We start from the raw sequence: 23898 nt of genomic DNA on the forward strand, positions 1-23898 counted from the left end.
AGGAGGAAGAGTTGACCTTCTCCAGTGCATCCGCCCACGTCCCGTCTTCTATCTGCTCTCCCAGCTCCCCTTCCCACTTGGCTTTCAGCTCCTCCCCTGATGCTGCTTCCGCCTCCTGCATTATCTTGTAGATGTCTGATATCTTCCCCCCTCCGACCCAGACCCCCGAGAGCACCCTATCACTCGCCCCCTTACTGGGGAGCAGGGGAAACCCCTCCACCTGCCGCCTAGCAAATGCCTTCACTTGTAAATATCTGAACATGTTTCCCGGGGGGAGCTCAAACTTCTCCTCCAGCCCTCCCAGGCTCGCAAACCTCCCCTCTATAAACAGGTCCTTCAGCTGCCGTATGCCCACCCTGTACCAGCTCTGAAATCCCCCGTCGATGTTCCCCGGGATGAATCTATGGTTCCCTCTTATTGGCGCCGCCAACAGACCTCCCATTTCCCCCCTATGTCGCCTCCACTGCCCCCATATCTTGAGGGTGGCCGCCACCACCGGGCTCGTGGTGTACCTCGTGGGGGGGAGCGGCCATGGTGCCGTTACTAGGGCCCCCAGGCTTGTGTTGCCACAGGACGCCCTCTCCATTCGTTTCCAAGCTGCCCCCTCCCCTTCCATCATCCACTTGCGCACCATTGACACATTTGCCGCCCGCCTCGCAGTATCCTGTAAGTTTCAATAAGATCCCCTCTCATCTTTCTAAATGCCAACGAGTACAAACCCAGAGTCCTCAGCTGTTCCTCATACGACAAGTTCTTCATTCCAGGGATCATTCTTGTGAACCTCCTCTGGACCCTTTCCAAGGCCAGCACATCCTGCCTTAGATACGGAGCCCAAAATAGCTCACAATACTCCAAATGGGGTCTGACCAGAGCCTTATACAGCCTCAGAAGTACATCCCTCGTCTTGTATTCTAGCCATCTTGACATGAATGCTAACATTGCATTTGCCTTCCTAACTGCCGACTGAACCTGCACATTATCCTTAAGAGAATCGTGAACAAGGACTCCCAAGTCCCTTTGTGCTTCTGCTTTCCAAAGCATTTCCCCATTTAGAAAATAATCTATGCTTAAATTACTCCTTCCAAAGTGCATAACCTCACACGTTTCCAGATTGTATTTAATTTGCCACTCCTTTGCCCACTCTCCTAGCTTGTCCAAGTCCTTCTGCAGCCTCCCTGCTTCCTCAATACTACCTGTCCCTCTACAGATCTTTGTATCACCTGCAAACTTAGCAACAGTGCCTTCAGTACCTTCTTCCAGATCAATAATGTATATTGTGAAAAGTTGTGGTCCCAGCACAGACCCCTGAGGCACACCACTAGTCACCGGCTGCCATCCTGAAAAGACCCCTTTATCCCCACTCTCTGCCTTCTGCCAGTCAGCCAATCCTCTATCCATGCCAGGATCTTACCCTGAACACCACGGGCTCTTATCTTATTTAACAGTCTCCCATGCGGCACCTTGTCAAAGGCCTTCTGGAAATCTAAATAAATCATGTCCACTGGTTCACCAAATCGCTGAGTGTCTTTGAGACAGAGATAGTTAGGTTCTTGATCAATAAGGGGATCAGGGGTTTATGGGAAGAAGGCAGGAGAATGGGGATGAGAAACATATCAGCCATGATTGAATGGCAGAGCGGACTCGATGGGCCGAGTGGCCTAATTCTGCTCCTACGTGTTATGGTCTTACATGTGACTTCCCTGAAGGATATCAGTGAGCCAAATGGGGTTTTAGGAAAATTGACAATGGTGTCATGGTCACCATTAGACTTTCAATTCTAGATTTTAAAATTGAATTCAAATTTTACTACCTACAGTGGTGGATTTGAACCTGTGTCCCCAGAGCATTACTCTGGGCCTCTGGGCCAATGCTGCCCCTATATGGAGAAGATGAAAGATCTTTATATTCTGAGAAAGGTACATTTCACAGACGGATATGAACAATGGAATCCAGATGAAAGAGCAAGAAAACAACCTCAGGAGAGTTTGCGAGCTGTGTTTGGAGATGGTCATGTCAGACCTCCCGTGGTGTTGCTCTCTGCTGGGAAAGGATCTCGGAGGAGCCATAGTGAGGCAGCCTTCCAACCAACCCACAAAAGGGTCTGCTTTTCAGAAAGCAAGGCATTTTGTTTTAATGTTTCTTGGATTTCCACAGCAGAGTTGGGACTAGTGAGATGCCTGTGAGGCACCTTTCCTGCAGAAACAGTGGATTTGCCCTGTGGTGTAGCAATCTGGGATGGCCACTCCCAGAACACAAAATGGACGCTCACAGAGAATGTGGACAATGCTAGACAACAAGCAGGCACAGGGCCTGAATGTATATTTGGGAAGCAGTTACCAGACGGAATCGAAACTCTGGGTCGATTAACATATTGATGGCCCATCTCCGAGGAACAAAGGACTAACACTCAGGGAGTTGATACTGTCACAGACATCCCGGCGCCAGTACCCCAACCAAACGACACAAAGCCAGGCCAATGGCCACCTCAGACACGCCCAGCCATCAGGGCACCCACCCCTTTATTGGTTTAGATCAATGACAATGATCGAGAAGCTGCCCAATTAATTGGGGCCAAGTTTAAGGCCTGCCAAAAAGCGGGCGAAGCCCCTCCGGGTATAAGAAGGAACCCCCACGAGAGATTCGCTCTCTTGGACTTGGCTCTCAAAGTGGAGAGACCCGTCCACCAGCATCACCAGAAGCAGTAAGTCCAAGGTCAACGCTCGCTACCAGATGGACGACCTTAGCTGTTCTCCTGTTACCCCTTCGAACCCAACAGCCTCAGATCCGAACAACGGCCATTGTTCCTCTGACTGAGTGGGCACCCGAAGCTAAGTATAGGCGTTAGCGTGAGAGATAGTTTAGTTTGTAGTCCTGGTATGAAGTAGATCTTACCGTGTGTGTAAATAAATAGTATTGACTTTGAACTAACTAATTGGTGCATCGGTATTTGGGTTGAACCTTGTGGCGGTCTTGAGAGATACCTGGCGACTCTGAAATTAGACACATAATTAGGATTAAGAAAGGCGACCATATTAACCGCCATATTTATAACCAGATAAACAGAGCAACAGTGGTAATATTACTGGACGTCTATAGTTCAGGGGCTGTTGCTCAAAGGGGTGTTTATTTGTGAGTTTAACCAAATAGGAAATCTTTTTGAGGGAATGTTTTGAAAGACTAACTTTCACTGTGTAAATGCAATCGTGTGTGTTTAAGTTTTCTTTTCCTTTGTTAATAAATGTTTTTGTTTAATATTTAAATTCCCCCCCAAGTGTTACTGGAATTTGCTGCTTTTGAATTTAGTAAATGTATCTTTCTGTCATCAAAATACAAGAAGTTTAATCTTGGGATTTGGTTTGGGCAGTAATTAATATCCACCAGGTAATAACAACGACATCCAGTACTGGAGGAGCAGACACTTCTTCCAATTAAATGAGCCATCACCTTCAGCCACTGACACAGACTCTGTTCCCTCGTTACTGATTCCATTGCACACTCTGGCAACAGCCTAACGCTAAACCAGTCTGTTCACAATCTTTTTATTAAAATGTATTTTTATTCCAAACATGTATAAAAGCAGGTTACAACAAATAAACACCCCGGGAAACATACTTCCCAACAATCAACTATACAGTCTGTACAGGTTTTCCCCCTTTTCTCCCTCCCTACCCCCCCCCCCCCCTCACCTCCTGCAACCAACAGCCCCTCAAACAGTCACAAACATCCCCCACCTTTTCTCAAATCCCCCTTGTTCAGCCCTTCAACTCATACTCATTCTCTAACCGCAGGAAGTCATACAGGTCACCCAACCAAGCTGCTACCCCCGGTGGCAATGCCGACCGCCACTCCAGCAAGATTCGCTACCGTGCAATCAGAGAGGAGAAGGCCATGGCATCGGCCTTCCTCCTCTCCATGAGCTCCGACTTCTCTGAAACCCCAGATATCGCCACCAAAGGGTCTGGGTCCACCTCCTCCTCCACTATCCTGGCTAAATACCGCGAACACTCCCGCCCAGAATCTTCCCAATTTTTCACAACCCCAAAACATGTGCCCCCGCCCACACCTCTCACTCTCATCTGCTACCCCCTGAAAGAACCCACTCATTCTCGCCCAAGTCATATGCATCCTGTACACCACCTTAAACTGTATCAGGATCATCCTTGCACAAGAGGAGGTCCCGCTTTACCCTACGCAGTGCCTCACTCCATACTCCCCAATTGATCTCCCCACCCAACTCCGTTTCCCATTTCTCCTTGATCTTCACCACCCGCTCGCCTCCCTACTCCCCCAGCCACTTATATATATCCCCAATTCTTCCCTCCCCTTCCACATCCAGAGGCAGCAGTCGCTCCAGCAGGGTGTATCCCGGCAATCTAGGGAACGCCTTCCAGACCTTTCGTGCAAAGTCCCTAACCTGTAGATACCTGAACTCACTCCCCCCTCGGCAGCTCTACCCTCTCCCTTAGCTCCTCCAGACTGTGGAACCCTTCCTCCAAATACAAACCCCTCACCTTGACCAGCCCCACTGCCCTCCATCTCCTGAATACACTATCCATCCCCCCGCCCCACTCAAACCCATGATTCTCGCACAGCGGCATTAGCATTGACATCCCTTCCATCCTAAAATACCTCCTCAACTGATTCCATATCATCACCGTGGACTGCACATTAAACAAAGTTCCCTACTCCAGATTTCACAGCAAGGAGTTGAACTCAAATGGAGAGAGGTCAGAGTTAATAGATCTAAACCTCCTCTCTCTTCAAGCATGGCTGCATAATGGGAACATATCTGCCGTCAAATTATAACCTGTCCATTGAATGCCATCCATTGAACTCACCAGCAGCTTGACAGACACGATGTAGCTTCAATTGTGCTGTGGCCTTGAGAAAATGTTCGTGGCAATAACAGTAATCTGCTTGATTAAAAAAAGATTACGCCTTTGCAAGTCCTTGACATTCTCACGACTAAAACAATTTTATTGCTTCTTCAGAACCAAGTCTTTGTCCATGAGAAGTTTGCAGAATATTCTCTCACAATTTGAATCCTTTGCAGACCGTATGATTGTTTGGCGCTGAATCGATTTGCGGGGGTTCATTGTGAACAATAGGCGTCTGTCTACAATCTCCGACTATGGGCATCATCTCTCTGCAGAGTGTTCATCAATCAGATAGTCACAGGCAAATGTACAAATACCATAAGCCAACCATCATGGACTATCCGTGCTGCACAGTGATTTCGGAAAAATATATCATTTTAAGTAACTTATATTTGTATTTATGTGTGTTAGGAATAAATAAGTTTAAGCTTAATCTGTATTTCTGTAGTTGTGTGTTAAGAAAGGGCTGATAAGATTATCATTAGATTATCATTAGATTCATTATAAACCGTTAAAATAAGGATTTTACAACTCTAAAGCAAACGAAGAGTATTAAAAAAAATGGCCTGTTGCCTAGCAACCCGGGTCTCATAGCAGCAAAATCCCACAGAAACATTTGGAACGGGGGACACGAAGAATGGCTGCAGAAGGCTGGATCATTGAACCTCTGCAGGGCAGGCGGAGGGCATTTGGCCCATCGAGTGTGCACCTAGCCTCAATCAAGTCGCCTCTTCCCGAAACGTCAATGGATGCAAACCCAGCCTGTCCACTTTCTCCTCTGAAGCCAGCCCATCCGTTCTGGTCTCAGTCCAGTAAACATTCTCGGAACTCTTTCCAACACATTTACATCATTCTTTAAATAAGGAGGCCGATCCTGTTCACAATACTCCAGGTGTGGTCTCACCAATGTCCTGTACACTGAAGCATAATCTCCCTACTTTTATAATCCATTCACCCCACAATAAATGATAACATTTTATCGCCTTTCCTAATTACTTGCTGTACCTGTATTCCAGCCTGTTCTTCACCCAGAGAGTGGTGAATCTGTGGAATTCGCTACCACAGAAAGTAGTTGAGGCCAAAGCGCTGTGTAATTTCAGGAAGGAATTAGATACAGGCTCTTGGGGCTAAAGGGACCAAGGGATATGGAGGAGAAGGCGGGATGAGGTTATTGAACTAGAAGATCAGCCATGATCATAGTGAATGGCGGAGTAGACTCAAAGGGCCGAATGGCCTCACCTTGCTTCTATTTCCTGTTTGGTTCTATGTACATGCACTAGGACACCCAGATCCCTCCACATCTCTTCACCGTTTCCTTTCTTTGTGGAATCAGTGAATTTAGCTACAGTACTTTCAGTCCCTTCACTCTAGTCACTTAAACCAATTGTAAATGGTTGAGGTCCCGGCACTGATCCTGTGGCACTCCACTCATTACATCCTGCCAACCAGAACATGGCCTATTCATACCTACTCTCTAAATTACAATCATAGAACCCCTACAGTAAAGCAGGAGGCCATTCGGCCCATCGAGTCTGGACCGAACCTCCGCAGGAGCATCCCAACTAGGCTGACCCCGCCCTATCCCCCGTAAACCAACCTCATCTTTTGGACACGAAGGGCAATTGATCACAGCCAATCCACCTAACCTGCACATCTTTGGACTGTGGGAGGAAACCGGAGCACCCGGAGGAAACCCCGCACACACGGGGAGAACGTGCAGACTCCGCACAGACACTTATCCGACACCGGAACTGAACCCGGGTCCCTGGCACTGTGAGACAGCAGTGTTAACTTGGGTCCCTGGCACTGTGAGACAGCAGTGTTAACCCGGGTCCCTGGCACGGTGAGACAGCAGTGTTAACCCGGGTCCCTGGCACTGTGAGGCAGCAGTGTTAACTTGGGTCCCTGGCACTGTGAGACAGCAGTGTTAACCCGGGTCCCTGGCACGGTGAGACAGCAGTGTTAACCCGGGTCCCTGGCACTGTGAGGCAGCAGTGTTAACCCGGGTCCCTGGCACTGTGAGGCAGCAGTGTTAACCCGGGTCCCTGGCACTGTGAGACAGCAGCGTTAACCCGGGTCCCTGGCACTGTGAGACAGCAATGTTAACCCGGGTCCCTGGCGCTGTGAGACAGCAGTGTTAACCCGGGTCCATGGCACTGTGAGGCAGCAGTGTTAACCCGGGTCCCTGGCACTGTGAGACAGCAGTGTTAACCCGGGTCCCTGGCACTGTGAGACAGCAGTGCTAACCCAGGTCCCTGGCACTGTGAGGCAGCATGTTAACCCGGGTCCCTGGCACTGTGAGACAGCAGTGTAACCCCGGGTCCCTGGCACTGTGAGGCAGCAGTGTTAACCGGGTCCCTGGCCTTGTGAGCAGCATGTTAACCGGTCCCTGGCACTGTGAGGCAGCAGTGTTAACCCGGGTCCTGGCACTGTGAGGCAGCAGTGTTAATCCGGGTCCCTGGCACTGTGAGCCGCAGTGTTAACCCGGGTCCCTGGCACTGTGAGACAGCATTGTTAACCAGGGTCCCTGGCACTGTGAGACAGCAGTGTTAACCCGGGTCCCTGGCACTGTGAGGCAGCAGTCTAACCCGGGTCCCTGGCACTGTGAGACAGCAGTGTTAACCCGGGTCCCTGGCACTGTGAGACAGCAGTGTTAACCCGGGTCCCTGGCACTGTGAGGCAGCAGTGTTAACCCGGGTACCTGGCACTGTGAGGCAGCAGTGTTAACCCGGGTCCCTGGCACTGTGAGGCAGCAGTGTTAACCCGGGTCCCTGGCACTGTGATGCAGCAGTGCTAACCCGAGTCCCTGGCACTGTGAGGCAGCAGTGTTAACCCGGGTACCTGGCACTGTGAGGCAGCAGTGTTAACCCGGGTCCCTGGCACTGTGAGGCAGCAGTGTTAACCCGGGTCCCTGGCACTGTGATGCAGCAGTGTTAACCCGGGTCCCTGGCACTGTGAGGCAGCAGTGTTAACCCGGGTCCCTGGCACTGTGAGACAGCAGTGTTAACCCGGGTCCCTGGCACTGTGAGGCAGCAGTGTTAACCGGGTCCCTGGCACTGTGAGACAGCAGTGTTATCCCGGGTCCCTGGCACTGTGAGGCAGCAGAGTTAACCCGGGTCCCTGGCACTTTGAGGTAGCAGTGTTAACCCGGATCCCTGGCACTGTGAGACAGCAATGTTAACCCGGGTCCCTGGCACTGTGAGACAGCAATGTTAACCCGGGTCCCTGGCACTGTGAGACAGCAGTGCTAACCCGGGTCCCTGGCACTGTGAGGCAGCAGTGCTAACCCGGGTCCCTGGCACTGTGAGACAGCAGTGTTAACCCGGGTCCCTGGCACTGTGAGACAGCAGTGTTAACCTGGGTCCCTGGCACTGTGAGACAGCAATGTTAACCCGGGTCCCTGGCACTGTGAGACAGCAGTGTTAACCCGGGTCCCTGGCACTGTGAGGCAGCAGTGTTAACCCGGGTCCCTGGCATTGTGAGACAGCAGTGTTAACCCGGGTCCCTGGCACTGTGAGACAGCAGTGTTAACCCGGGTCCCTGGCACTGTGAGACAGCAGTGTTAACCCGGGTCCCTGGCACTGTGATGCAGCAGTGTTAACCCGGGTCCCAGGCATGTGAGACAGCAGTGTTAACCCGGGTCCCTGGCACTGTGAGACAGCAGTGTTAACCGGGTCCCTGGCACAGTGAGACAGCAGTGTTAACCTGGGTCCCGGGCACTGTGATGCTGCAGTGTTAACCCGGGTCCCTGGCACTGTGAGGCAGCAGAGTTAACCCGGGTCCCTGGCACTGTGAGACAGCAGTGCTAACCCGGGACCCTGGCACTGTGAGACAGCAGTGCTAACCCGGGTCCCTGGCACTGTGAGACAGCAGTGCTAACCCGGGTCCCTGGCACTGTGAGGCAGCAGTGCTAACCCGGGTTCCTGGCACTGTGAGGCAGCAGTGTTAACCCGGGTCCCTGACACTGTGAGGCAGCAGTGTTAACCCAGGTCCCTGGCACTGTGATGGTGCAGTGTTAACCCAGGTCCAAGGCACTGTGAGTCAGCAGTGTTAACCCGGGTCCCTGGCACTGTGAGACAGCAGTGTTAACCCGGGTCCCTGGCACTGTGAGGCAGCAGTGCTAACCCGGGTCCCTGGCACTGTGAGACAGCTGTGTTAACCCGGGTCCCTGGCACTGTGAGGCAGCAGTGTCAACCCGGTTCCCTGGCACTGTGAGACAGCTGAGTTAACGCGGGTCCCTGGCACTGTGAGACAGCAGTGTTAACCCGGGTCCCTGGCACTGTGAGGCAGCAGTGTTAACCTGGGTCCCTGGCACAGTGAGACAGCAGTGTTAACCCGGGTCCTTGGCACTGTGAGGCAGCAGTGTTAACCCGGGTCCCTGGCACTGTGAGGCAGCAGTGTTAACCCGGGTCCCTGGCACTGTGAGGCAGCAGTGTTAACCCGGGTCCCTGGCACTGTGAGGCAGCAGTGTTAACCCGGGTCCCTGGCACTGTGAGGCAGCAGTGTTAACCCGGGTCTTGACAGTGTGAGGCAGCAGTGTTAACGCGGGTCCCTCGCACTGAGACAGCAGTGTTAACCCGGGTCCCTGGCACTGTGAGGCAGCAGTGTTAACCCGGGTCCCTAGCACTGTGAGGCAGCAATGTTAACCCGGGTCCCTGGCACTGTGAGACAGCAGTGTTAACCCGGGTCCCTGGCACTGTGAGACATCAGTGTTAACCCGGGTCCCTGGCTCTGGGAGACAGCAGTGTTAACCCGGGTCCCTGGCACTGTGAGACAGCAGTGTTTACCCGGGTCACTGGCACTGTGAGACAGCAGTGTTTACCCGGGTCACTGGCACTGTGAGACAGCAGTGTTAATCCGGGTCACAGGCACTGTGAGACAGCAGTGTTAACCCGGGTCCCTGGCACTGTGAGACAGCAGTGTTAACCCGGGTCCCTGGCACTGTGAGACAGCAGTGTTAACCCGGGTCCCTGGCACTGTGAGGCAGCAGTGTTAACCCGGGTCCCTGGCATTGTGAGACAGCAGTGTTAACCCGGGTCCCTGGCACTGTGAGACAGCAGTGTTAACCCGGGTCCCTGGCACTGTGAGACAGCAGTGTTAACCCGGGTCCCTGGCACTGTGATGCAGCAGTGTTAACCCGGGTCCCAGGCATGTGAGACAGCAGTGTTAACCCGGGTCCCTGGCACTGTGAGACAGCAGTGTTAACCGGGTCCCTGGCACAGTGAGACAGCAGTGTTAACCTGGGTCCCGGGCACTGTGATGCTGCAGTGTTAACCCGGGTCCCTGGCACTGTGAGGCAGCAGAGTTAACCCGGGTCCCTGGCACTGTGAGACAGCAGTGCTAACCCGGGACCCTGGCACTGTGAGACAGCAGTGCTAACCCGGGTCCCTGGCACTGTGAGACAGCAGTGCTAACCCGGGTCCCTGGCACTGTGAGGCAGCAGTGCTAACCCGGGTTCCTGGCACTGTGAGGCAGCAGTGTTAACCCGGGTCCCTGACACTGTGAGGCAGCAGTGTTAACCCAGGTCCCTGGCACTGTGATGGTGCAGTGTTAACCCAGGTCCAAGGCACTGTGAGTCAGCAGTGTTAACCCGGGTCCCTGGCACTGTGAGACAGCAGTGTTAACCCGGGTCCCTGGCACTGTGAGGCAGCAGTGTTAACCCGGGTCCCTGGCACTGTGAGGCAGCAGTGTCAACCCGGTTCCCTGGCACTGTGAGACAGCTGAGTTAACGCGGGTCCCTGGCACTGTGAGACAGCAGTGTTAACCCGGGTCCCTGGCACTGTGAGGCAGCAGTGTTAACCTGGGTCCCTGGCACAGTGAGACAGCAGTGTTAACCCGGGTCCTTGGCACTGTGAGGCAGCAGTGTTAACCCGGGTCCCTGGCACTGTGAGGCAGCAGTGTTAACCCGGGTCCCTGGCACTGTGAGGCAGCAGTGTTAACCCGGGTCCCTGGCACTGTGAGGCAGCAGTGTTAACCCGGGTCCCTGGCACTGTGAGGCAGCAGTGTTAACCCGGGTCTTGACAGTGTGAGGCAGCAGTGTTAACGCGGGTCCCTCGCACTGAGACAGCAGTGTTAACCCGGGTCCCTGGCACTGTGAGGCAGCAGTGTTAACCCGGGTCCCTAGCACTGTGAGGCAGCAATGTTAACCCGGGTCCCTGTCACTGTGAGACAGCAGTGTTAACCCGGGTCCCTGGCACTGTGAGACATCAGTGTTAACCCGGGTCCCTGGCTCTGGGAGACAGCAGTGTTAACCCGGGTCCCTGGCACTGTGAGACAGCAGTGTTTACCCGGGTCACTGGCACTGTGAGACAGCAGTGTTTACCCGGGTCACTGGCACTGTGAGACAGCAGTGTTAATCCGGGTCACAGGCACTGTGAGACAGCAGTGTTAACCCGGGTCCCTGGCACTGTGAGACAGCAGTGTTAACCCGGGTCCCTGGCACTGTGAGGCAGCAGTGTTAATCCGGGTCCCTGGCACTGTGAGGCAGCAGTGTTATCCCGGGTCCCTGGCACTGTGAGACAGCAGTGTTAACCTGGGTCCCTGGCACTGTGAGGCAGCAGTGTTAATCCGGGTCCCTGGCACTGTGAGGCAGCAGTGTTATCCCGGGTCCCTGGCACTGTGAGACAGCAGTGTTAACCCGGGTCCCTGGCACTGTGAGGCAGCAGTGTTAATCCGGGTCCCTGGCACTGTGAGGCAGCAGTGTTAACCCGGGTCCCTGGCACTGTGAGGCAGCAGTGTTAATCCGGGTCCCTGGCACTGTGAGGCAGCAGAGTTAACCCGGGTCCCTGGCACTGTGATACAGCAGTGTTAACCCGGGTCCCTGGCACTGTGAGACTGCAGTGTTAACCCCGGTCCCTGGCACTGTGAGGCAGCAGAGTTAACCCGGGTCCCTGGCACTGTGAGACAGCAGTGTTAACCCGGGTCCCTGGCACTGTGAGACAGCAGTGTTAACCCGGGTCCCTGGCACTGTGAGGCAGCAGTGTTAACCCGGGTACCTGGCACTGTGAGGCAGCAGTGTTAACCCGGGTCCCTGGCACTGTGAGGCAGCAGTGTTAACCCGGGTCCCTGGCACTGTGATGCAGCAGTGCTAACCCGAGTCCCTGGCACTGTGAGGCAGCAGTGTTAACCCGGGTACCTGGCACTGTGAGGCAGCAGTGTTAACCCGGGTCCCTGGCACTGTGAGGCAGCAGTGTTAACCCGGGTCCCTGGCACTGTGATGCAGCAGTGTTAACCCGGGTCCCTGGCACTGTGAGGCAGCAGTGTTAACCCGGGTCCCTGGCACTGTGAGACAGCAGTGTTAACCCGGGTCCCTGGCACTGTGAGGCAGCAGTGCTAACCCGGGTCCCTGGCACTGTGATGCAGCAGTGTTAACCCGGGTCCCTGGCACTGTGAGGCAGCAGTGTTAACCCGGGTCCCTGGCACTGTGAGGCAGCAGTGTTAACCCGGGTCCCTGGCACTGTGATGCAGCAGTGTTAACCCGGGTCCCTGGCACTGTGAGGCAGCAGTGTTATCCCGGGTCCCTGGCACTGTGAGACAGCAGCGCTAACCCGGGTCCCTGGCGATGTGAGGCAACAGTGTTAACCCTGGCGATGTGGGGCAACAGTGCTAGCCACTTTGCCACCGTTCACATAACTCTCAAATGCAAATAATTGCACTTCCACTCAAAATAAATCTCCTTCAGATAAGCTAAACCCTGGATCAAATGTTTCGCCCATTTCTTTCTGCATTACACACATGCATTTCCGTTTTGTTCTAATCTCTCTTCTTCTTGTTAGCTAGCCAATCATCAGTCCACAACAATATGTTACCCTCTACACCACAAGCTTTTATTTTCTGCAATGACCTTTGATCTGGCAACTTGTCAAATGCCTTGTAAAAATCTAAATATAGTACATCCACCAGGTACCCTTTATTCACCGCATGTTACTTCCCCAACCAACTCCACTAAGTTGGTTGGTTTCTCTCCTATCTCCCCTCGTCCCCACTCTGAGATCATCGTGTCAATGAAACCCGCCTCTTACCCTCTCGATCGTATTCCCATGACAGGGCTGAGCACCCAGCTTCCCCTCCTGATCCCTATGTTAGTGGATATTTGAATGGTTTTCTACCCTCAGTTTTTAACTCTCTCTCCTTCAATTCTGTCATCGCCAACCCCACCCTCCTCAAAACACAACTGGCCTTTCCTCTCCCATCCCCAACCTTCCTTTCTTCTCCAAGGTCCTTGAACATGGTGTTGCTTCCCAAATCCCTTCCCATCTTTCCTGCAATTCCATGTCTGAACCCCTCCAATCAGGATTCTATTTTTGCTCTTCTCAAAGTCACGAACGGCTGTGGTTGTGTCAAAGAGTCTTTGTCTGTCTCCACCTGTCTCTAGCCATTGACATGGTGACCACACCATCCTCCTGGAACACCTCTCCATTGCCGTCCAGCTGGGTGGGACTGCTCGCACCTGCTTCTATTCTTACCAATCAAATCGTAGCTGGAGAATCATTTGCAATGGTTTCTATTCTCTCTCCCGCACAGTTAACCCGGGAGATCGCACTGAGCATCAGTCCTTCGCCTCCTCCTGTTCTCATTCTACAATTCTGCACCTTGGCAGCATGGTCCCACATGTACATCACTGACCCCCCCCGTCTTCCCCGCCCCACCTCACCACCACCTCCCTCCACTCCGCCACCCTCTCCAAATGATCAGGCTGCTTATTTGCCGTTAGAACTGGATGAGCAGAAACTTCCTCCAATTGAATATTGAAGTCATTGCCTTCAGACCCCACTACAACCCACATTCCCTCGTCAGCGGGTCAGCCCTTTGGTGGGGTAACTCTCTGAGCCTCAAGCAGTCGGTTTTCAATCTCAGTGTCATATTTACCCTGACACGAGATTCCGCCCTCATATTTACCCCATCACGAAGACCATCACTTTCCACCTCTGTATCATCCGTGACTTCACCCCGTCTCAACTCTTTTGCCAATCAAACCTTCATTTGTGCCTCCATTAGCTTCAGACTGAGCCACTCCACTCCTGGCTGCTCTCTCACAGCAAACTCCAGTTTATCCTAACCTCAGCTGTCTGTGTCCCTAACCCACACCAAATCCCATCTTCCATCACCCCTATGCTCACTGACTCACACCAGCTTCCAGTGTTATGGTTTCAGGGTTTAGAGAACCCCAAAGTGTATCATGGAGTTCACCTGACCCACAACTTTTAATAGATTGTGGTTATGGGGAGCACACGGGCCTACCTTACAGGTGTAGTGAACAGAGAGTTAAAGTACTTTTAAAACAAAACAATGTTTCTTTATGAAACCATTTAACACTTTATAAACCCACTGTAAACATCTTAACAACTATCAACACCAATAAACCCCCCAAAGAATACAGTACTCTATAAGTAACTCTCAATCTTTCCTTGCAACATCCATAAGACAAAAGAACCCCTTTTACAGAAAGACATCAGGTTTAACTTCTCTGCTGAGAGCAGTTACCACTTTGAAATCATCAAATGAGCATTCTTTAGCTTGCAGAGATTCATTCACATCTTGCTGTGACTGCAGCTTCTCCAAGTCTAAACTGAAACTAAACACACCCTATAGCAGACAGCCCAAAGCGAAAGTAAAAGCAGACAGACAGCCCAGCTCCACCCACACTCTGACATCACTGATAAACACCCATTTTTTAAAGGAACATCCACTACAGCTATTTTATAAACACCCATTCCTTAAAGGTACTCTCACATGACACCCAATGGCACGGTAGCACAGTGGTTAGCACTGTTGCTTCACAGCGCCAGGTTCAATTCCTGGCTTGGGTCACTGTCTGTGCGGAGTCTGCGCGTTCTCCCCGTGTGTGCGGGGTTTCCTCCGGGTGCTCCAGTTTCCTCCCACAAGTCCCAAAAGATGTGCTGTTAGGTGAATTGGACATTCTGAATTCTCCCTCTGTGACCCGAACAGGGGCCGGAATGTGGTGACTAGGGGCTTTTCACAGTAACTTCATTGCAGTGTTAATGTAAGCCTACTTGTGACAATAATAAAGATGATTATAACAACGCCTCGATTTTAAAATCCATGTTTTCAGCTCTCACCTCAGCCTCCCCCTCCAAATCTCCTCCTGCCCCACAACCGTCTGTGAAGAACTCTTCCCATTGACCATTGGTACCAGCATTGGGGGGAAACACAGATTAAAGGTTTGAATAGCAATGATCTGGAACTTCCTGCGTATGAGGGTGGAGGAAGCGAATGATTCCTAAAGAAAATGGCAGGACACTGGGGGAGAATTAAGCTTGCAGAGGTACAGGGATGGAGACGGGGAATGGGAATGAATGGATTGCTCCATCGAGAGCCAGCCCAGCCCAAGGGTCCAAATTGCCTCTTTCTGTGCCACAATCACTGTCTGGGACATGTGTGTGCTTCACTGAGTCTGACCTTCCCTGACCTTATTCACTCTCCCATTGCTGGCCTTACCTCCAGCTTCTGGGGTCACAGCTCCGGAATTCCATTCCTAATTCTCCATCTCACACTTTCCCTTTCAGAGTAAACCCTACCTCTTGGACCAGGCCTTTGGCCTTCTGGGATCTGTTTTGGTTTTATGATGTTGCTGTGTAACATTAAAAGTGCTAGATACATGCAGCTGATAAAGTGGGAGGAAGAGTTGGAAGAGGGTATGGAGGAGGGGTTCTGGTGTGAGGTGCTCGGGCTGATACAGCTGAAGTTGGTGTATAGAGTGTGTGGTGATATGAGTGGGAGCACTGCCATTGGTGCAGAGCATTGGTTTCCCATTGGCTCTGGCTGGTCATGTGCCTCTTGTCCGGCTGGCTGGGACTAGTCATGTGACTGCTCACCAATTGGTCGAGAGGCAAGTAGACCCCGCCTCGGAGGCGGGGTATAAGTACCCAGGGTTCCCGGCGGTCAGCCTTTCTCTGTAGTCGACCACCGGGCTAACAACTAGCTGATTGAAGCCACAGTTTGGATCTTCATCGTGTCTCGTGTCCAATTGATGGTACATCAGAGCGCACCTTACAAGGGCGAGGATGAGCCGATTCTTTGAGGGGGTAGAAGATGGGTGTGAATGTTGCTGGGGGCGGTGGGGTGGGGGGGGGGGGGGTGCAAATCACGTTCATATGTTCTGGTCCTGTCCAAAGCTGGAGGATTACTGGAAGGAGATTTTTAGGGTAATCTCTAAAGTGGTGCACGTGAAACTGGACCCGGGCCCTCGGGAGGCCATATTCGGGGTGTGGGACCAGCCGGGGTTGGAAACGGGCGCGGAGGCAGCTGTTGTAGCCTTCGCCTCATTGATCGCCCGAAGGCAGATCCTGCTGGGATGGAGAGCAGCCTCTCCACCCTGTGCCCTGGCGTGGGGCGGGGGGTCCTGCTGGAATTCCTGACGCTTGAGAAGGTTACGTTTGAACTGAGGGGAAGGATGGAGGGGTTCGACAATTTATGGACGTTATTCATTCTGCACTTTCGAGAATTGGATCATATCGAACATTAGGGGGGTTGGGGGCTGGGAGGGTTGGGGGGCTGGGAGGGTTGGGGGGCTGGGAGGGTTGGGGGGAGGGGGGCTGTGTGTGTTAATGGTGACTATGGGTGATTCCTGATCCCTTTTTGTCACTTGTTTATGTTAACATGCGGGCTGATGCCTGGGGTTTGGTGGGAGGATGGGATGGTTATTATTGATAAGGGGATTGGCGTTACATTCGTTACTGATTATTGTTTATTGTTGGGTGTAAATTTGAGAGAAAGTGTGAAAAAGAAGGAAAATAAAAATATTTTAAAAAAAGATAAATGTAGCTGTTGTTGTTACTTGTCTTCCGCTTTGTTGCAATGTCGAGGGTTTGACATCGCTTTCAGCATTATGGTCCTTCCAGCATTGAATGTTCGACTGTTGGACAGACAACTTTATACAAGACATTAAAGTAAGGTTCAAGCTGTCCGGTTCAACTCAGAGTTGTGATGGGATGATCGCCCTGGATTTGTACAGCTCGACACAATCCAGGACCAACCAGGTCTGGGAACAGAGTCAGTCAATCTGATTTAGATTATTTGATCATTGGAGGGTACATGATGACCAGGCAACTCGGGTTGAACGGTCTGCTTTCAAATGATAACTTCTATGTATTTTGACTGATGCCCTAAACATTATTAACACTCCCTCCACCACCGACGCACAGTGGCAGCCGTGTGTACCATCTACAAGATGCACTGCAGTAACTCACCAAGATTCCTTAGGCAGCACCTTCCAAACCCACAGCCACTACCATCCAGAAGGACAAGAGCAGCAGATACCTGGGAACCCCACCAGCCGGAGGTTCCCCTCCAAGTCACTCCCCACCCTGACTGGGAAATATATCGGCCGTTCCTTCACTGTCGCTGGGGCAACATCCTGGAACTCCCTCCCTAACAGCACAGTGGGTGTACCACACGGGCTGCAGCGGTTCAAGAAGACGAGATCCACCATCTTCCCATGCTCAGTACAAATAGACAACTGGTTCTAATTATTTCTGGCACTGAATCTGGTGAAATATTTGAAACTCATTCAAAGTGACTGGACCTGGAATTGATCCAAATTTTCATTCATGAATTCTGATGTGAAGAATTAATTTAATAGCATTGCGAAATCCCCGTAGTAATTCAATTTAACTTATCCTTTAAACGGTCCTAATTAATTCATAACACTTTGCAAACCTGATGTACAAACTTTGACTGTTGCCTTAACTCCTCTGAGTTTGATGTTTTTATAATTTCCAGATGCATGAATTTACCTTTTAAATTAGCTTCATTATCATTATCAAACTTTGCGAGCACAAACAGTGTCCAAGGAATTCTCGAAACCTTCTCTTCTGCTTCTTTTCTGAGTGTGTTTAATGATCGAGTGTAGAATGTATCACTGTTCCTGAGGACTGTTGGTTAACACATGTCCAAAGGCAGGGGTAACGATTTTGCCTTAGCCAATGTTCCTTCAGCCCGTTCACATTCACTGGGGCCTCTCTCTCTCTCTCCAGCACATTTGACACAGCAACTGAAGCAAACATTTATAAAAACAGAAATAAGTAAATGGAGTGAATATCAAAAGTAAAGTGGCCACAGTCCCAGATGACCATAGGCTGCTATCCCCTTTGACAGGGACAGCTGACTAGTGATCACACCGCAGGCGAGGGGCATGGTTGAGTGGGCAGCAGGGTGGCACAGTGGTTAGCACTTCATAGCGCCAGGGACCCGGCTTCGGGGGACTGTCTGTGCGGAGTCTGCACGTTCTCCCCGTGTGTGCGTGGGTTTCCTCCGGGTGCTCCGGTTTCCTCCCACAGTCCAAAGATGTGCAGGTTGGGTGGATTGCCATGATAAATTGCCCTTTGTGTCCAAAGGTTTGGTGAGGTTACAGGGATAAGGTGGGGGAGCTGTTACACAGGGGCAATGCAGACTCGATGGGCTGAGTGGCCTCCTTCGGCACTATAGAGATTCTTATGTTCAGGGTTAAATTCCACTTGTCTCTGTCTGGCCATCTAGCCAGCCCGTCTATAACACCCTGTCATCCAAGCCTTTCCTCCTAACTATTCACCACACCACCAATTTTGTGGCATTTACGAACTGACTAATCATACGTCCTACATTCACATCCAGATCATTAATCATAGATTATCATAGAATTTACAGTGCAGAAGGAGGCCATTCAGCCCATCGAGTCTGCACCGGCTCTTGCAAAGAGCACCCCACCCAAGATCAACAACTCCACCCTATCCCCATAACCCAGTAACCCCACCCAACACTAAGGGCAATTTTGGACACTGAGGGCAATTTATCATGGCCAATCCATCTAACCTGCACATCTTTGGACTGTGGGAGGAAACCGGGGCACCCGGAGGAAACCCACGCACACACGGGGAGGACGTGCAGACTCCGCACAGACAGTGACCCAGCCGGGAATCGAACCAGGGACCCTGGAGCTGTGAAGCAATTGTACTAACCACAATGCTACTGTGCTGCCCCCACAATGCTACCGTGCTGCCCAAGGGACAACAAGGGACCCAGCACCAATCCCTGCGGAACACCACTGGACATAGGCGACCAGTCACATAGAGATGGTTTGGTTCTCTGAATGCAGGGACCAGGCTGAAACTCTGGAGACAATCCTACCACCCGGATAAATTGCCCTTAGTTCTGGTCACCTCATTTTGGGAAGGATGTGGAAGCTTTGGAAAAGGTGCAAAGGAGATTTACCAGGATGTTGCCTGGAATGGAGAGTAGGTCTTACGAGGAAAGGTTGAGGGTGCTAGGCCTTTTCTCATTAGAACGGAGAAGGATGAGGGGCGACTTGATAGAGGTTTATAAGGTGATCATGGGAATAGATAGAGTAGACAGTCAGAGACTTTTTCCCCGGGTGGAACACACCATTACAAGGGGACATAAATTTAAGGTAAATGGTGGAAGATATAGGGGGGATGTCAGAGGTAGGTTCTTTACCCAGAGAGTAGTGGGGGCATGGAATGCACTGCCTGTGGAAGTAGTTGAGTCGGAAACGTTAGGGATCTTCAAGCGGCTATTGGATAGGTACATGGATTAGGGTAGAATAATGGAGTGTAGATTAGTTTGTTCTTAAGGGCAGCACGGTAGCATTGTGGATAGCACAATTGCTTCACAGCTCCAGGGTCCCCGGTTCGATTCCAGCTTGGGTCACTGTCTGTGTGGAGTCTGCACATCCTCCCCGTGTGTGCGTGGGTTTCCTCCGGGTGCTCCGGTTTCCCCCCACAGTCCAAAGATGTGCAGGTTGGGTGGATTGGCCATGAAAAATTGTCCAAAATTCTATGATTAACCTAGGATAAAAGTTCGGCACAACATCGTGGGCCGAAGGGCCTGTTCTGTGCTGTATTTCTCTCTCTCTCTCACCCCAGCTGGGGAAAGTTCAATTCAATTAATAAAATCAGGAAGAAACTATAAAACCATTGTTGATTGATGCAGAAACCCATCCGGTTCACTAATGTCCGTCAGGGAAGGAAATCTGCCACCCTTACCTGGTCTGGCCTACACGTGACTCCAGACCCACAGCAATGTGCTCTCAGCAATGGCCGAGCGAGCTGCCCACTTCGAGGGATTCGCGACAAGTTGTGCCCATGACCATCCCATGAAAGAATTAAGGGAGAAAGTCGTTGGGCCCACACCTGGAGTAACAGTACAATGTGAACAGTTTTGGAAGGAGGGTTGGATTAATACTGTTCAGAGATGGTTCTCTGGCGTGATCCCTGGGGTGAAAGGTTTGTCTGATGAGGAAAGGTTGGCCCTCTACTCAGTGGAGTTTCCAGGAATTGGAGATGATCTTATGGGAACACAGAAGATTCTGAGTGGGTTTGTCAGACTGGATTCTAAGAGGATGGATCTCCATGGGGGGGGGGGGGGGGGGGGGGGGTGCTGAAGACCCAGGGGCACAGGTTAAGCTGGAGATGAGGAAGAAATCCCTCTCTCAGAGGGTGGTAAGTCTTTGGAATTCTGTACCTCAGAGAGCGGACGCTGGTCACTCAATATATTCAAGGCTGAGTTAGAGAGCCCATAAGACCTTAAGACATAGGAGCAGAATTAGGCCACTGGGCCCATCCAGTCTGCTCCACCATTCAATCAAGGCTGATGTTTTACTCATCCCCATTCTCCTGCCTTCTCCCCATAACCCCTGATCCCCTTATTAATCAAGAACCTATCTATCTCTGTCTTAAAGACACTCAGTGAATTGGCCTCCACAGCCTTCTGCGGCAAAGAGTTCCACAGATTCACCACCCTCTGGCTGAAGAAATTCCTCCTCTTCTCTGTTTTAAAGGATCGTCCCTTTAGTCTGAGATGGTGTCCTCTGGTTCTAGTTTTCCCCACAGGTGGAAACATCCTCTCCATGTCCACTCTATTCAGGCCTTGCAGTATCTTGTCAGTTTCAATAAGATCCTCCCCCTTATCTTTCTAAACTCCAATGAGTACAAACGCAGAGTCCTCAACCGTTCCTCATACAACAAGCTCTTCATTCCAGGGATCATTCTTGTGAACCTCCTCTGGACCCTTTCCAAGGCCAGCACATCCTTCCTTAGATACGGGGCCCAAAACTGATCACAATACTCCAAATCTAAATAAATCACATCCACTGATTCTCCTTTGTCTAACTTCCTTCTTAGCTCCTCATGGACAGCACAGTAGCACAAGTGGACAGCACTGTGGTTTCACAGCACCAGGGTCCCAGGTTCGATTCCCTGCTGGGTCACTGTCTGTGCGGAGTCTGCACGTTCTCCCCGTGTCTGCGTGGGTTTCCTCCGGGTGCTCCGGTTTCCTCCCACAGTCCAAAGACATGCAGGTTAGGTGGATTGGCCATGATAAATTGTCGTTAGTGACCAAAAAGGTTGTGGGTGATTGTTGGGTTGCGGGGATGGGGTGGAAGTGAGAGTTTGAGTGGGTCGGTGCGGACACAATGGGCCGGGTGGCCTCCTTCTGCACCGTATGTTCTATGTTCTATTGAATTCTAACAGATTTGTCAGACACGACCTCCCTTTGACAAAGCCGTGCTGACTCAGCCCTATTTTACCATGCACTTCCAAGTACTCCACAATCTCATCTTTAATAACAGACTCGAAAATCTTACCAATGACCAAAGTCAGGCTAACCGGCCAATAATTTCCTGTATTCTGCCTCCCTCCCTTCTTAAACAGTGGTGTTACATTAGCCACTTTCCAGTCCTCTGGGACCCTTCCTGCCTCCAGTGATTCCTGAAAGATCATCACTAATGCCTCCACAATTTCCTCAGCTATCTCTTTTAGGACCCTGGGGTGTAGTCCATCCGGTCCAGGTGATTTATCCACCTTCAGACCTTTCAGTTTCCCCAGAACCTTCTCCTTAGTAATGGTCACTGCACTCACCTCTGCCCCCTGATTCTCCTGGAGCTCTGGCATCCCACTGGTGTCTTCCACAGTGAAGACTGATGCAAAGTAACTATTCAGTTCCTCTGCCATTTCTTTGTTTCCTATTATTACTTCTCCAGCCACATTTTCCAGTGGTCCAATGTCTATTTTTGCCTCTCTCTTACCTTTTATATATTGAAAAGGGTGAGGTGAACAGGCAGCAAAATAGAGTTAAGGAGACAATCAGATCAGTTATTCTCTTGTGGAGCAGCTTTGAAGAACCGAATGACCTAATCCTGTTCCGAAGTCCGATGAACAATAGTAAACTTACAGTGACAGGGAGGCGAAGTGAGTATGTATAGGGGGGTTGAAAATTAGGACTTGCTGAGGGATAGGATAGGGGCAGAGGGACAGAAGGGCTGAGCTGAAGAATCTGAGGAAGATTTGAAACTTGAGAATAAATTAGTTCAGAGTTGCTGGGATCATAGAATCATAGCATTTACAGTGCAGAATGAGGCCATTCGGCCCATCGAGTCTGCACCAACCCTTGGACAGAGTATCCCACAAGCCCACACCCCCACCCTATCCCCGCAACCCAATAGCTCCCCCTAACCCTTTTTGACGCTAAGGGAAATTCAGCATAGCGAACCCACCTAGCCGACACGTCTTTGGACTGTGGGAGGAAACCGGAGCACCCGGAGGAAACCCACGCAGACACGGGGAGAACGTGCAGACTCTGCACAGACAGTGACCCAGCCGGGAATCGAACCTGGGACCCTGGCGCTGTGAGGCAGTAGTGCTAACCACTGTGCCGCTATTCAGCGATCGGGACAGAAGAGCCAATGTTTAAATTCTCCAATTTTTCATCCCCTCATCCCGATGTTTGTTGTCTCCAACCAGAATCTGGGGCGGGATTCTCCGAGCCTGCGCACTGAAATCGCGATCGACGCAGGGTCGGAGAGTGGGCGTCGATTCCGAATTCCGGCCCAACACTGCTCCCGTGATTCTCCGGTCCCTGGAGACTCGCTCGCGCTCGGTCTACGCAGCTCGGGTAGGGGGCCATTGATAGAGGCTCCCCCCCCCCACGCGGCCGAGTTCCCGACGGCTGTGGTTCTAACCACGTATTGCCTGTTGAGAACAGTCGGTGGCGGCTGCGGAGTCAGTCAGCGACTGCCCTGATGGGGGGTGGGAGATCCTTCACCGGCGGGGGGGGGAGGGGGTCACGGAAGGCCAGGCAAGCGGTCAGGCGGCGCGCGCGACCTCGGGGAGGGGGGGGGGGGGGCCTATATTTTCAGGGCCGCTTTGCGGAGTGAGTCCGCCATGTCACACGGGGTGGCCGCCGCCGTGTGTAGGTGTGGACTCCTGACTGACGTGCAGGGCCCTGTAACGGCGGGCAGAGATGTGAGGAGCACTCCAGGGCTCTGCCAGCTCCCTCCAGGTCGGAGAATAGCTCAGGACTTTCTTCAGGAAGGTCCGGAGTGAAACCCCTGCGTTTTGACGCTGAAGTGGGGACATAGCCCCATTCTTGGAGAATTCTGCCCCTTGTGTCCGCCTGCAAATCAAATTAATCTCCAACTATTCTGTATAAATGGTCAGTTCCTGTAACCAAAATGATTCTGGATGAGCGAAGGTTATTGCTGATGCTGTGGTGTAATCCTTTGAGTAAACTGTGCCTGTTTGACCTTTAGAGGCCTCAGGCTGTGTCAAAGGGGACAAACCGTGCCAACAGGCCCGGCAGAGCCGGTCATTAAACCGTTACCTTGGCGACAGGGACTGAAGAGGCTGCTCTGAGGAGGAGGCTGCGAAACCTGAGTGACAGAGAACTCCCTCGAGGCGGTACCCTCCCCCACCGACACCCCCCACCCCCCACCGAGACCCTGAGCATCTGCGGCTCCAACGCCCCTCAACAGTGTTGGCGACTTGTCCAATCATTGGCCAGCTGTCCAGTCCCGTGACTGGGAGTGTGGAGCAGCCCCAGGCGCCTGGCGAGAATCATTCACTCGCAATCCACACTGACTCACTGACAAAGAGCCCTGACCATCGGGAAACCTATCACAATGTGGCCGACTGTCTCTGCCAAACGGACCACAATTTGCACGAGCTGGTGTTGGTTGGTCCTCGTGCTATTCATCGCCAGCCCAGCAATATTATGATACCCCCCTCCCAGC

Source organism: Scyliorhinus canicula, chromosome 6 (assembly GCF_902713615.1).
Source record: "Scyliorhinus canicula chromosome 6, sScyCan1.1, whole genome shotgun sequence".
Lineage (NCBI taxonomy): Eukaryota > Metazoa > Chordata > Chondrichthyes > Carcharhiniformes > Scyliorhinidae > Scyliorhinus > Scyliorhinus canicula.